Source organism: Pleurodeles waltl, chromosome 5, assembly GCF_031143425.1.
Source record: "Pleurodeles waltl isolate 20211129_DDA chromosome 5, aPleWal1.hap1.20221129, whole genome shotgun sequence".
In the NCBI taxonomy this organism is placed as follows: domain Eukaryota; kingdom Metazoa; phylum Chordata; class Amphibia; order Caudata; family Salamandridae; genus Pleurodeles; species Pleurodeles waltl.
In genome coordinates, this window is record NC_090444.1 from 233191073 (window position 1) to 233207395 (window position 16323).

Consider the following 16323-nt stretch of genomic DNA (forward strand, 5'->3'; position numbering starts at 1 on the left):
CCAGGAGTCACCTATGAGCTGTCCCTTGCCGGTCGCCGGTTTGTAGGAGGGTTAGTGACCAGCCATGTCACCAACAAGCACTGGCAAATGCAAACAGGAGTTGCAGATGAGTTTGCACAGTTATGAGAACTAGCAAGGTCCAGGAAACTCTATCCGGTGGTGGTGGAGGTGTGGGGGCCTCAGGGCTGGCCCTCCGTACACAGGAAGACCAAGTGAATGGAGCTGCCATGAGTGACCGATAGGCGCTGGGCACAGGGATTCCCATGGAGGCCTTACCAGCCCAACAAAACAGAAATCCGACTTCGCAGGAGTTGCAGGACAGGGTCTGATCTTTGGATTGCAGAGTGCTGGAGTCCAGGGCTTCTTGGAGCCTGAAGAGCACCTGGATAAAGAGTCAACAAGCCTTGGCTAGTGCAACAGTTGCAGTGCACAGGGGTTCCAGTCCAGTGGCAGAAGCAGGGTCCTACAGTCTCCCAAGTTGGCTAGAAGACAAGCAGGACCCAGAGGAGGCCACAAACTCACCACCTGTGTTGCAAAGTCTTTGGATGTCCATGGGACAGCAGACCCCACCATCCGGTCGACGTTGTCTTGAGGTGCCTGCGGTTGCAGGGGAGTTACACTTTCAGATTCCTTCATGCTTACTGGTCCGAACAGAGTCGTTGTGATCTTGGAGTATGCACAGCTTTGGATGTTGCAAAATTCTTGCAGGATCCAGAGAAGCAATGTTGTAGTGGGAGCCTTCCCACCAGAAGCAGACTTGTTTGCTTCCAACGAAGACCAGCAGCAGTTCCAGAGGCCAGGAGCAGAAGATGTCTTGCAGACAGTTCCTTAGAGAGTTGTGATCGAGGAATCTGAGGACCCACCTGCGAGGGAGCCCTTAAGTATACCCAAAAAGGGGTTTCTAACTCCCTGCAGTTACCCACCTATTAGAGGGAGTCAGGGACGTCATCTACCTGGCCTTACCAGTCAGATGCCCCCAGTGGCCTCTCCCCATCTTATTTTCAAGATGACAGAATCAAGTGGCCCCCTGGCAGAGCTCTGTGCACCTCTCTAAGGCAGGAGCTGGGCAGGTTGTGGTCACTCCCCTGTCCTTTGTGTAGTATCGCGCCAGAATGGGAACCAGGGGTTCTTTAACTTTGGCAAACCAGATTATGCAAGGAGGCTACCAAATGTGCCATTCAAAGCAGTCTGGTGGCGCTCAGAAGCCACCTCACCCAAGCCCTCAGCACCTAATACACAGAGGAAGGTGTTCACACCTCTCCCTTGCAGGAATTCCTTTGTTCTGCTCCTCTGGCCTGAGCCTGGCTCACCAGTAGGAGGGCAGAACAGTGTCTGGGGTAAGCAGCAGCGTGGGCTGGCAGCTAGAATTAGTAAGGCTGCACAGGCAGAACTGGGGGATCCTCTAAAGAGTACATGGTATCATGCTACTAACACTGGAATCAGGATAGTTAAATGATTCCAACATGTTTGATACCAAACATGCCTAGATTTGGAGAAGTCATTATGTAGTTGGACCACTTGTGTTGACCAGTGTCCACTACATACCTTAAGATGGCTTCCCCGCTCTTACAGAGTCCAGGAATTGGCATGGGGTCTGTAGGAGTACCCTGCTCATACAGTGGTACCCTCACACTTATAGACATGCACCCTGCCCTTGGACTGAAGGGCCTACCCGAGGGGTGACTTATAATGTCTAAGTGCAGCGGTCAGGTTAGGTGGGGAAAGGGTGCATTCACCATTCCACGCAGGCTGCAATGGCAGACCTGCAGACACAGTGTCATAGGTCCTGTGGGTGGCACACTACATGCTGCAGCCCATAGGGTGAGCCCCTGGTGTACCAATGCCCTGGGTACCTAAGTAATATATATACTAGGGGCTTACATGGATGCACCAGTATGCCAATTGTGGGTGTAAAAAGTTTACTAGCAACCAAATTTAGTGAAGAGAATACTGGGGTCCTGGTTAGCAGGATCCCAGTGCACTACTGTCCAAAACATACTAACACCAGGCAAGAAAAGTGGGGGTACTACAGCCTGAACCCAGCTTACTATACTATCCAGCAGGATTTTCGTGCATAAGTCATTCTGCATACCCACTTCCTTGGGGTGTACTGCTTTGGTATCTATTCTCAAGGTGAGGAAACTTCTGTTAGAAGTATCCTTCAGAGGGAAATGTTACTTATCTTCGGAAATGTTCTTTATGGTGTATACTCTATCAGAACCCAGATTCCTCGCTGGTTCACCATCTTCCTCATTCTGTGGAGTAGACTAATTTACTCAGTTTTTAATAAGTTTCCAATTTAGAGATCTGCACACTGACACAATCGGAGTTTTAAGAACTACACGATTAATAGTGCAGAAAAAGATCAGGGAAAAACAGTGAGTGATCCGAAGTTGCACCTTTGGAGGGACCCCAACATCACTTATAGGGTGAGATGGACTCAATGCAAAGTTGCACAGTGACATGCGAGGGAGTTGCTTTGAGAATTTTCTGTACCCAGTCTGTCATCTTGGGTGTGATTACAAGGTGAGGAATCTAAGTTTAAACAGTAGCCACCAGAAATAGGGTTAGCAAAGATAAGTAGCCTTTTCTTCTGGCTTACTCAGGTGCCCTTGCATAGCGCAAGCAGCTGTTGCTGCCCCTGTCTGGGTTTCCGCCTGTGGCTACTTCTACAGCACTGGTTGACCTCAAGCACCCTTCTCCTTACGCTGCTCTAGTACTAGCTGACCTTCCTCTTCCGCCAAAGGCCTTGTTCTGTTACTCAGTCATCGGTGCCTGTGCTATCCCTTGTGCTGACCTCAGATCTGCCACAAAACATTGAAGACAAAGGCTGTTTTATTAATGTCCCAGTGTGAAGCATAACAATTTATGCAGGAGTCCTTCCACAGACACTTGTCTCATGATGAATACTTTGGCAGGCTTGGAGAGCTATTTCGCTTTGACTCTGGTTCCATGCAGATGCCGAACAGTGTGTACCACATAACATGGTGGCGATGATGGCAGTGAGGTGGGCAGCCATCTTCCCCACATGGGTTAGATGCTGGCGATACTGGCCTTGCAGAATGTAGATGACCTGGATACCACTTTAGAGACTGACCTAAATTGTTTTCAGAGCCTCCCTTTGTATTTCTTCAAGATGTAGAGGTCCTTGAGCTGCCTTTGCCTGTGCAGGAGAACAAGGCTAAAATTCTAACAGAAATTTTACAGCCAGCATCCGCCTCAGTTGAACACTTTCTTCTGTTAATGAGTTGTTGATAGGGAAGACCTCTTCAAGGACCCTCGCATTTTGTTTGAAGATTGCAATTTGCCTGTTAGCGTGTTACTTCCATGTCTTAGGGGAGATGATTGTCTCAAACTTTAAGGTCTATCTGTGCAACTGTTTTTCAGAAGTTGTATATGATAGGCAAGATGCAGCTAAGCAGTTTCTTCTCTCGGACGCAGTCCATGGTCCCCCTTCCATTGCCATTTGCTGCAATATCTGTATGATTTTCTCACAGTCTTTCAGATCGAGTGATCTAGATCTGCTTTGCACTTGTGATTCAGCTTTCCAAATGACGCTCCACTCAAATCTAGTAGGGCCTTGTTTAACCATTATTATAGGTCTCCAACCACTGTCCTTTGTAAATACTGCCAGCAGTGCAGTATCTGTGATGCCTTATAATGTGTACATCGCGGCTAATAGGGCCCTGTACCTCAAAGCAGTCCTGGGGGAAGTCCTTTCGTGTCCACCTTCATGCTGAATGGAATCTGTACTCCTCCTTCAAACAAGTCCATGACCTTACATATCCCTACTTGTTCCTACATTATTGTCTGGTTACTCCTTCGTATTTCCATGAATTATAATATCAAAGCTAGTGTGATAGCAGGTGCGAAAGGCGTATCACATTGGGGTACGCAGCAGTGCTTGCCAGTGCCGCATTGCACACTCAAGGCACGGTGTGGAGTTTGGCAGACTAGTCTGATGCAAGACTTGTCTTCACAGACCCCACAGAAGCTAACCAACGAGTGAGCCATTATTAGCCTCAAAGTAGCACAACTCAAATTCCTGGACCCTTGTTTCCTTTTGAAAAGCCCATCACTTCAAAATACCCATCGCCACACTGGGCTGGCACCCTTCCATATTAAGTCCATTAGCACACTATCCAGTTTTTCAAAGTAACATCTGGGGAAGTTGACCAATACGTTTGCATAGTAGTAGAGCAAGTGAGGCAGCATTATCATTTTGGATAGAGATATTCTTCCCAGTGTTGTGAGTGGGAGAGACTTTCAAAAGGCCCACTTAATTCGTCCTAATACATCAGTATTCACAGATACTTGAAGGTGGAGGTCTACCACATGGGGAGGATTCCAACAGGGTCTCTTCAGACAAGGGCATCCCTCACTCTCAAGAGGTAAAGACAGGTCTTTCTCCAGTTCACCCTTAGTCCGGAATGTCTCCCACAATTGTTGAGTGGTATGGCGATTGGTCTAAGGCCAGTCTCTACATTGATGTACAGCAGCAAACCATCTGCATTGAGGAAGATAATGTTGCATGTTACCCCATCCAGTATGCACCATTCTCGTTCATCCCTTCTGTACAGTACACAATTCCATTCCTACCGCAGAAAGGAGGAGAGAGATGGGACAGTCCTGTCTAGTCCTCCAGCAGACTTGGTAGTGCTCTGAGATAATCCTTCCAGTGCACACTGTGTCAACTGGTGAAGTGTTTAGTATAGCCATCCATTTACAAGAGTTATGTCGAAGGCCAGATTTTTTCAGTACCTTGTGCAAGAACCTCCAGCTCAGGGACTGCTTTCTCCATTTCAATTGCTAATTTTGCCCTGCCAGGCCATTCTGTTGAGGCTACCTCCTTGACCTTAAATAGCAGTTGTATGCTCTGTGATCTGCTGCAGCCTGGTATAAAGCCATTCTAGTCCTCATACACAATCCTTGGCAAGTTCCTCAACAGCCTTTTGGCCACAATTTTCCCAAGAAATTTGTAATCTACTTCTGGGATAGATAGGGGCTGGTATGCCTATAGCTCATCTGGGTCTTCATCAGTTTCCCTGGCCGTGTTCTTGGGGGCCTACTGGTCTGCAAAGGCAGCATGGAATTTCAGAGGCAGGCCATCAGCACCTGGAACTTTACCACTAGTAAGCAATGAAATAGTTTTATTCACCTCTTAGAATGAGATAGTCCCCTCGATGTGTCATCTCCCTGACTATTAAGTCAGAGAAGTAGGATGTCTGAAAGAAAATTATCTAATTACTTTTCCATGCCAACTTCCTGGCCGCCATATAGTTTTTGCATTATTGCATAATAATCAAAAACGTCTTGTGTATGAATTCCTGCAACTATTGATGGACCAGATGTAAAACTACGAAGCTATTCGGTGGCGGGCCTTTCTTACTGAAGCCAGCAACTAAACCAGAAGTGTACTGGACCTATCTCTCTCTACATCTAGGTGTGCTGTGTAAGCCGAATAATCAAAGCAGTGCTGCCTTTCCACCAAAGCAGCTGAGTCTTCCCAGCTTTGTGTAGGACTTTATTCTGGGGTTTGTCCATCAGCACCACACACTTAAGGTCACTGATGTTCAAGTCTAGGTACCTCAAAAGCGGATCAGTTTGTCTTCTGACGCCCCCTTCTCCCCCCCCCCCCCCCTTTTTGGTGTAGCTACAGTGTCCTCATAATAGGGCCAGCTGCACTCCTTGCACTTCAGGCATAAATACACTTTAAATTGCTTAGCAGCTGTGGACAATCCCCCACAACCCTGCATATTCCATGTGAGATTACTTTATGTGTTTGTCCTCATCCTGTATCCGGAGTAGGAGCCCTTAAGCACCACAGTGAAGTGGCTTCCTCACTCCCTTGCATGTCTTCTACTCTTGAAGACTCCATTGTAGACCCATTTATCCGCCACCCCTCCTAAGGCATAGACCCAAAGATTCCCTGCCCAGTGAACAAGTCTCAGACTTGCTCACAACTAACTGAAGGGCATCTGAGAAACACATCCTACATGTGGAATGAATGTACTGTCAAGAAAAAAGGGCTGGCACTCAATATGATTGACTTTACTAAATCTTAACCATATCCTCCTGGCCCAGTGTCAGCCCAGCCAATCTACATCAGCTCACTGTCCCACATGAAGGGCCTACTGACTGTCATCACTAGTGAGGAATAAGGGGCATGAGTATCCTCTTTGTCTCTGCCATACATTTCAACTTAAGTTTAATACTCACCTTCCCAAGGTTACCTTCCCATTAATACATCTTAACCCTCCTGACTGTAAATTCTTTGTTCTCCCTGCCAATATATTTAGGGCAGGAGAATGAAGGTGTTATAAAAGCTCATGAAGGCATTCTTCTCGTTTTCATCTTAATCTAGACATGTTCTAGTCTTAACATTGCTGGAGCCCTGGTAGCTCCATTTTCTTTGGCCAGTCTGATTCTGGCTATGTGAAAAAGAAAGTGTGCTGATTTTTCATAACTTTGAAATTAGTTGGGAAGAGAAACTCATATCATAAGCCCATTTCCCTCAACTTATATTTAACCTTCATGAAACAGGCACTACTTTGTTGAACTACCAGGGTATAGTCCTGAAAAAGCATGATCCTCCCTTGTCCAAGGTTGAAGTGGCCTTCCTACTTGGCGTCATTGAGGATTACACCCTGATCTCAAAAGCTGAGGATTTTATCCAATATGGAACTAGTTAGGGGGGAGGGGTGAAGTGTCAGGTGATCACTAGGGACTTAAATGATGAACTGCTGCTGGTGTTGGAAGTACACATTTCTCTCTGCATTTTACAGTGTTTTACTGACATGGATGAGGAAGATATTTGAAAACACATTACAAATGTGCCCTCGTTTTTGCATTCTAGAGCACTAACCTTCATTTTTATGACAAAAAACTCTTTAATTTTATGCCTCTACTGCAGTCTCCTATGTAGGAAAATGCATTCAGTTTTACACATTGCTTTCCATCAAGGAAGGTACATAATGTTAGCTCTCTAGTTGCTCATTAGACGTCTGTGTTGAAGCTGCAGTACTATACTAGGGAATTAACTGGCAAGCTGCTGCTCATGTTGGAAGATTTGTTTCACTCAGAGTGCCAGACTGTGTTTCTTACATTGATGAGAATTTATAGAAAATGTGTTCTCCTTCAGCTTTCTAGAGCACTAATCAGAATTCCTATGACAAAATAAAACCCTTCATTTAGTTAATTTCTAAAGGAAACGTTTTCAGTTTGACAGCTTTGATTCCATCAAGATGGCATTCAGATGGGCCACTCTTCTATGTTAAATTCCGAAGGTTACTGTACTAATTGTTTATTATAACACTGAGGACTCTACTGTAGAGTGCTGGGGAATCAATAGAAAGGCTACCGCTGCTGTTGGGAGGACATCTTCTCAGATTGTATCAGATGTTGTCTCACATGGCTGAGGAAGAGTGTCTGAACTTCTAGAAAATGTGCTCTCGTTTTAGCTTCTGAATCCCTTATGAGAAAATCATTGGAGAAAACACTTTTCTCTTGAACATGGTTCATCAAATCCAAGCAGAGGGTCTGTATTTTTCACTGTGTAATATCATCAAAGAACTGAACAGAATTCCAAAAATGAATTAACACCAACAACAAATAATTTATATTGTAACTAAAATCTGGTATTATCCTTTATATGTGCTCCTTTTTGTGATCCACCCCCTCCCAAAACCTGGCAGTCACGTCAATCCATTTTACCAAGGGCAGTGTCCCCTAGATCTGCAATAGATGCCACGCTGTTGTAGTTAGCCAGTCAAGGGTCGCTCCTTTAGGACCCCACGTGCCACTGAAGGTCAGAGTGTGCTGACCCTGCCCCTTACATGCTTTGAATTCATTTTCAGGGCACAGGTACCATGTCCCTGTATTGGCTGCCACAACGTATTGTTCATGTTGTGGCCAGCCAATCACGATTGACTTGTCCCCTTTAAATTGGCCAGTCAGAGCAGATCTGGACATCAACTGTCTGGATATACCTAACTTTGTTAACCCCTTTATGGCCAACCAGAGCTCCTCTTTAAATGCACATTTCTCCAAAACGGTTGAGCTAATTTACACCAAATCACAAAAAAACATGCTTTTTGAGTAAAGTTCTAACTTTTAGCTTTTTGGTGTGATTCCATTCAGCTGCGGTTTCTGTATCAGAGTGCAAACTTTCCTACAGAAATTAAAATGGGAAATACATGTTTTAGGACCCTCCCTTTTTCTTGGCCCCTATTGGCAAATCAGTGCAAAACATTACATGAAGGAGCCTAGTTGGTTAACCTTTTGGTTTGGAAAGTTTTGTGCAGATTTTCCAAACAGCAGCAGTTATTCGCTAAGTAAAAGACCCTATTCCTGTGGAAACGCAGAGCTAAAAGTAAGTACACAGTGGCAACCGCCACTATATAATTAATATTAAACATGTGTTCTGTGATTTCCCCTTGGACTTAGCAAGCCTTTGTGTTAATTACTCTTACGTTCCAGTCCCACTACCTCTGCCCCCTTCCTCCAGCAACTCCGTTGTCAGCAGGAAGACAAAAGAGATAATGATGATCAGATAATGTTCACGATAATGAGTGAGGGAGTAAAGTGATGACGATGTTCATGTTCAGCCAATAGATTAATCGGATGAAATGTCCTCCACCTGAAAAGGTTAACGGCCCATTTACATTGCCTCAAATGACACCAGTCAAGGTGTGAACAAGCACCTGTGACTGGCAATTATGGCATGACATTAGCCCTTTTATATTAACTAAGGAAGCCAAGATTCAGCCAAAGGCAGTTCTCGGGGGAGAGCAGACAATGGTTTGTCTAATAGACACACACAAATGCTCAGCTTATGTGAGCTTTACCAACTGGGCAATAATGCTGTTTTCTTTAAGCACAGATGGCCCGAGAGCACGTTTATATCTGTAATACAGAAGCAGATTATGGATGCACCCTTCGACAATGAGCACATCTTTGGCAAGCACGTTGATCAGGCTTTAGGTATCATTAAAATTGACATTGAGACATCAACATCTGCAGGCTGACTGCAGCAACTTTCATTGTACCTTCTATGAGACAGACACATTAAGCAGCCCAACTCATCAAAGCTCAACTTCCAGCACTTTAGGGCCTCACCTTCAATGTTAGAAAGGCCATTCCTCATTTCTTGGTGACCACTTTCTAGATTTTCCAGTTGCTATCATGAAAGAGAAGGTCTTCATGTGTAGCCTTTTGAAGAGGAGTAAAATAGGCACCGTGGTAAGTCTTAGATTTGGTCGCAGTGACTCAAAGAATACAGTTGTTTCTGAGCCTTTATTTCAAATCACCAGTACCATCACCATTTGACTCCGTCCTGCCCACTTTGCTTCTTCCTCACACACCTTTCCTTCTCCCCACATTCTCATTCTGGAACCCATGCTCTTGAGTAGCACTCTCTCTAACCCAGTCAATCAAACCAACCACAACGCATCCCCCTTTCCACCAACAGAAATAACAATACAGAGAACACCACATACAATAGAATGTAATAACAACATAGTAACATGTATTAAATGCAGCTTGTTGAAAACGCCGATATGTAGCTATACATAATAAAATGGAATAATGCAAGTTAAAACACCCAAATGTAACTGATAAAGTAACATGTAAATTTACTATACATCCACAATGAAAGTAATTTAAGCAGAACACAATAATTGTAATACTGTTTCCTTGTCACACAAACCAGCACTCATCATAAGGCATTCACCTTCAACCCAACTAGACAGATTCCTTCAGCCACGCAGGTTTCCTTTGCCACCCAACTAGATTTCCACCACCTCCAGATCCACTGCACTCCTCACCATGTGATTCCCTTGTTCCTGCATTGTTACTGCCACTCACAGAATCATTTCCAGTGGTAGCATCACTACCAATATCTTTTGCTTTCACTAAACGTAGTATACTCCACACATTACCAGATTCCAGAATGACTACATTCCTCTTTACCTTAGCAATCTTAAAAGGCCCCATAAACTGTTTGGTGCCTTTCATTACAAATCTAGGCTTCTTAATATAAACCATGCCCCCAATGTTCCATCTGCCACACTTTACCTCATGCAAGGCATCACATCTTACCTTGTACATCCGTTGGTGCTGTTTAATGTTCTTGTCATTTGCACTACAAACCCAACCACCAATTCTGTGGAACCACACAACTGAAGACAAATTGGTTTTGGTCAGCCTACCCTTCAGCCCTTCAAATGGAGACACACCAGTTACACCATTAGGAGTAGTCATGTGTGCCCAAAGCGTTTCCCTTAATGTATCCACCAAAGTCATCCCATTCTGCAAGGCTTTCTGTACACAATCAATCGTTCACGCTTTTGTTCATGACTTCTACAAGGTCATTGGCTTGAGGGTGGTGGATTGTTGTGCAGTAGTGCTCAATGCCCTAAGCACAAAAGCAAACTCACATTTCTTGTGACACAAACTGCAGTCTATTGTCTGTCACAACATTTATGGGAATTCCCTCCTTGGAAAACTCCTCCTTCAAGAATTCAGTGATAGGTCTTTATTTGCATAATCAACAAGCAACACTACAAATCTCTCTGAAGGCCTCAGCAAATCAAAAGGCCCTACAATATCCATTCCCAACTTTTGCCATGGTTCAAGAAGAACTTCTGCAAGTGAGCAATTGTGTTTGTCTCATTATCCTTCTTTTGTCTGCCTGAGCAGTGCTTTAAATGGGCCGGTACTCTCCGGTACTGAGTACCGGCACTTTTTTATTTTGAGACGGAGAGTACCGGCTTATCTCAAGAAAAACGTAATACTTTTAATTGGAGAGTACCGGCACTTCTCAGAAACAAGCAGGTACTCTATTACAGAGTACCTGCAATTCTATTTTTCCATTTAAAGCACTGTGCCTGAGGACACATATTGCAATCTCTGACCGCCTCCTAAACCAACCTATCCATGCCTGGCCACCAATAAGACTCTCTCAGCCTGGATTTAGTTAGGTTTCTGCCAAGATGACCCTCATGTGCCAAACACATTTATTTCTCCCTCACCCATTCAGGCGATATCCACTTCCCATATCAGCACAAATCACTCCTTCAATATACAACTCTTCTTTGACAGCTCTAGACCGCTTCACAACCTCACTAAAGATTTCTAAATCTGGTCACCCCTTAAATACAAGCAGACTAATCTTCCCATAAAGTACCCCTTTGCTTTTCTCCAATTCTCATTCTTATTTTTCTTCCTTCATGGCTTCCTGACTAATCCAAGATACTTAAGATTCCTCAACGACCACAGAATCATCACTCTCCATTGGTAGTCTAAAAAGACAATCTGTTATTTTATTTTTCGAACCTTTCATGTGCTTCACCTCAAAGGTGAACTCTCTTATACCTTCCATACACCTTGCAATCCTGGGTGTAGCCCACTACTACTTTTACATGAGAACAGCTTCACAAATGGCTTGTGGTCATTACAAAAGGGATGCCCCAGAAATAAAATTTGACATGCTTCGCTGCCCAAGTGCATGCAACAAGCCTCCCTCTCTACAACTGAATAGTGAACTTCTGAACATTTGAGTGTTATAGATGCAAATGCAACCACCATTTCTTCACCATTATCTAGCTGGGATAAGACTGTACCAGCCTCATTTAAGCTGGCATTAGTGGTCAAAATGGTCCTTCTGCAGAGATCAAAATATCCCAAAGTTGGCATTCCACTCAGTTGCATCTTGATGGATTCAAAAGCACTTAAAGACTCAAACCTTTCTCCCTTCTTAAAGGTTTGCCTCATCAGGAGAACAAGTGCACCAAAATCTTTAATGAATTTAGAATAGTACTCCATGACCCCCAAAATTGATCTTAGTTTCTCCTTCTCACTGTGTATCGGCGCTTTAACAATGGACTTAATCGAATCCAATTTGGGACTGATTCTTCGCCAGAGATGGCGTGACCTAAATAGGTCACTGTCCCTACTCCGAATTTACATTTTTCTCTATTCAAGGTCAACCCACTCTTTTGCAGCCTCAGATTTACCTGTTGAAAAACCTTATCATGATCACTACTGTTTTTGTCGTAAACTAGGATGTCATCCTGGAAAAACAAGATCTGTTCGATACCTTCCAGTACTTTCCTCATCATGCGTTCAAAACAAGCAGCCGCTGAGGCTAGTCCAAATGCTGTTCTAGTGAACCGGAAAGCACCTAGGGGCGTGACAAGTTAAATGTCTAGAATTCTCACTCAGCAAAAGCCCTGCCATAACCCCTAGGATTAATGTCAGGCTTGTGTACCTCAATCCCTTCTGCATATAGAGTCCTAAATTGTATCAGGATATAGGGAGAGCCTGTGTCAGTGAATACCACCAATTTTTCTGCAATACCCCGCATCAGTTGATCCCTAATGAGTGAATTTGTGAGTTCTCCAAATTCCCATGTTCTCACTACATTTTTTAAACAGGCCAGATAGTTAGATATTTTCCCTGTTTTCCCTTATGAACTAGAGTAATATTTGTGACTCTCCATCACTACGTTCACTTGGGTGCCAAAATGCAGTTCTAACATATTCACTCACCTTTCATAATTGTCAGGTAGTTCTCCATCTTCTTGTCCTAACAGAATTTCATCCAAGCTCTCATAAATGTTACTCCCTTCAATTCGTTGCTTCCTTGCAGGAAAGAATCCCCCCTATTGCAACCAGCTATGTACCAAATAGTTTCTACCATATCTTCCAGGTTAGGAGGGGTTGCGACATGCAAACTGTTGCCATTATTACTAAAGAAAAATAATTAACAAGGCTGTACATTTAAGTAAAGAAACAGACTATCACAATTAGGTAACAAAACTAATTAATGTAAAAAACTAACTTTCTTGTCTTGGTACTCCTGGAATATTGTTTCCGCTTTCTGGAGATAGTGATAGTGGCAAAATTAGATAATTCTAATGCTCTATTTTGTGGTAGTGTGGTCGAGCAATAGGCTTATCAGAGGGTAGTGTTAAGCATTTGTTGTACACACACAGGCAATAAATGAGGAACACAGACTCAAAAGATTGAACTCCAGGCCAATAGTTTTTATATAGAAAAATATATTTTCTTAATTTATTTTAGAACCACAAGATTTAAAATTTGAAGTAAATTCATAAAATGCAAGGTACTCCACATAGGTAAGTAAGGAACTTTGAATTAGAGCAGTAGCAAACACAGTAGAGGTTAAAATGGCAATAAGCTATTTTAAAAGTGGACACAGTGCAAAAATCAACAGTTCCTGGGGGAGGTAAGTAAGGTTATGTTTCTGAGGTAAGTAAAGCACTCACAAGTTCAGTTTCCTGGGCATAGGCAGCCCACCGTTGGGGGTTCAAGGCAACTCCAAAGTCACCGCACCAGCAACACAGGGCCGGTCAGGTGCAGAGGTCAAAGGAGGGCCCAAAACACACAGGCACCTATGGAGAACAGGGGTGCTCCGGTTTCAATCTGCCAACAGGTAAGCACCTGCGTCTTCAGAGGGCAGACTAGGGGGGTTTTGTAGAGCACTGGGGGGACACAAACAGGCACCCTCAGCGGCACAGGGGCAGCCGGGTGCAGCGTGCTTAGTAGGCGTCGGGTTTCCTGTAGAAATCAATGTAGGAACCCAGGGGTCACTCAAGCGATGCAGGCAGGACACAGGGGGGCTTCTCTGGCCAGCCTCCGACTGGGCTAGGCAGAGGGCCGCCACCTTATGGTCATTCCTGCACTGGAGGTTCATTCCTTTCGGGCCTGGGGGCTGCAGGTGCAGTGCATGGTCCAGGCGTCTGGTTCTTTGTTCCAGGCAGTCGTGGTCAGGGGAAGCCTCTGGATCCTCTCTGCAGGTGTCGCTGTGGAGGTGCAGGGGGGTCGTCTCAGGTTACTCACAAGGTCGCAGTCGCCTGGGAGTCCTCTCTGCAGTGTTGGTTCTCTGGAGCTCGAGCTGGGGGCGTCGGGTGCAGAGGGTGAAGTCTCACGCTTCCGGCGGGAAGGGAGAGTTCTTTAAAAGTTGTTTCAAAGTTGCAAAAATGTTGCTGTTGGTGAACAGTGCTGCTGTTCTCTGGAGTTTCTGGGCCCTTCGGTTCAGGGCAGTCCTCTGAGGCTTCAGAGGTCGACGGTCCCTGTCGGATGCATCGCTGGGCAGGTTCTTTGAGTCTGGAGACAGGCCGGTAGGGCTGGGGCCAAGTCAGTTGTCGTTTCCGTTGTCTCTGCAGGGCTTTTAGGTCAGCAGTCCTTCTTTGTGTAGGTTGCAGGAATCTGATTTTCTGGGTTCTGGGTCACCCCTAAATACTAGATTTGGAGGTGTGTTTAGGTCAGGAGGGCAGTAGCCAATGGCTACTGTCCTGGAGAGTGGCTACACCCTCTTTGTGCATCCTCCCTGAGGAGAGGGGGGCACATCCCTAATCCTATTGGGGAATCCTCTAATCTCAAGATGGAGGATTTCTCAAGGCAGGGGTCACCTCAGCACAGGACACCTCAGGGGCTGTCCTGACTGGTGGGTGACTCCTCTTTGTTTTTCTCATTATCTCCTCCAGGCTTGCTGCCAAAAGTGGGGGCAGTGGCCGGAGGTTTGGGCTTCTCCACTAGCTGGGATACCCTCAGGTGCTGTAACAAAAGCCATGAGCCTTTGAGGCTCACCGCTAGGTGTTACAATTCCTGCAGGGGGAGGTGAGAAGCACCTCCACCCAGTACAGGCTTTGTTCCTGGCCACAGAGTGACAAAGGCCCTCTCCCCATGTGGCCAGTAACGCGGCTGGTTATGGCAGACTGGCAGAAACTGGTCAGCCTAGCACTAGGAGTCGGACTGGTATTCAGGGGGCATCTCTAAGATGCCCTATGGGTGCATTTTACAATAAATACCACACTGGCATCAGTCTGCATTTATTGTGCTGCGAAGTTTGATACCAAACTTCCAAGATTTCAGTGTAGCCATTATGGAACTGTGGAGTTCATGTTTGACAAACTCCCAGACCATATACTCTTTATGGCTACCCTGCACTTACAATGCCTAAGGTTTTGCTTAGACACTGTAGGGGCATAATGCTCATGCACATATGCCCTCACCTGTGGTATAGTGCACCCTGCCTTAGGGCTGTAAGGCCTGCTAGAGGGGTGACTTACCTATGCCACAGGCAGTGTGAGGTTGGCATGGCACTCTGAGGGGAGTGCCATGTCGACTTAGTAATTTTCTCCCCACCAGCACACACAAGCTGTGAGGCAGTGTGCATGTGCTAAGTGAGGGGTCCCCAGGGCGGCATAAGACATGCTGCAGCCCTTAGAGACCTTCCCTGGCAACAGGACCCTTGGTACCAGGGGTACCATTTACAAGGGACTTATCTGTGTGCCAGGGCTGTGCCAATTGTGGAAACAAAGGTACAGTTTAGGGAAAGAACACTGGTGCTGGGGCCTGGTTAGCAGGGTCCCAGCACACTTCTCAGTCAAGTCAGCATCAATATCAGGCAAAAAGTGGGGGGTAACTGCAACAGGGAGCCATTTTCCTACACAATGTAAATGTTCATTTGCTCATACCAATGTATGACAGTTGTTGGGCAGCAGTAAATATAGCAGAAGACAGAATGAGGTACCCAGATCTGTGAAATGGAAAACCAAAGTGAACTGTCAGTGTCATAACTGGCATCAACAAAAGGCAAAAAGTCAGGGGCTAACCATGCCACGGAGGCATTTCCTTACACACGGCAACATCACACTTTGAGCTGGGATGGACTATTATCTCTGTTTCTAGCCATCATTACTACTGTTTTTAATCTAGACAAGAGGACCCACAGATTGAAATTGACAGGGTACAACTTAGTCTGATCTGACCCACTTATATCCATACCAATCTACACCTAGAGCACTTACACTTCCTACACAGAAAAAAAAAAAAGATCTCCGGCAAAGCCCCACTGTAGAGGCCGTTGGGCATTGTAGTGCCATCCCAGCGTGGAGCACACCCAGTGATGATGCACAACACCCATCTGGGTGTATGAGGGCTCTTGCTCCTGAGCAGTCAGATGCCCCCTCCTGATCTCTCATTCTGTGATCGACCTGTTCACATTGACACTCGTTTTTCTATAGGAACTGCATACCCCTTTTTTTAAATCTCTCTCTAACCCAGCCAATCAAACCAACTTCAACACATTGCCAATATCCCAACTGAGACTGGGACAATGCCATTGCGGTCACTATGCACTGAAGAAAAGAGATACAGTGGCGGATATGTAGTACAACATCTGTGCTGGTCAGGGACAACATTCACCCACATCCCAAATATTTCACTCAACACTTCCATCATACGATGTAGAGCGGACCTCCAGGAGCTACCTGACAGCAATTTATGGTGTCTGAGG

At 45.3% G+C, this 16323-nt stretch overlaps 1 protein-coding gene across 3 annotated transcripts in view; it reads left to right on the forward strand.

The window, feature by feature from the left end:
• BICRAL (BICRA like chromatin remodeling complex associated protein) overlaps nucleotides 1–16323 on the forward strand; it is a 602600-nt gene that overhangs the window by 350173 nt on the left and 236104 nt on the right. The window lies entirely within an intron of this gene.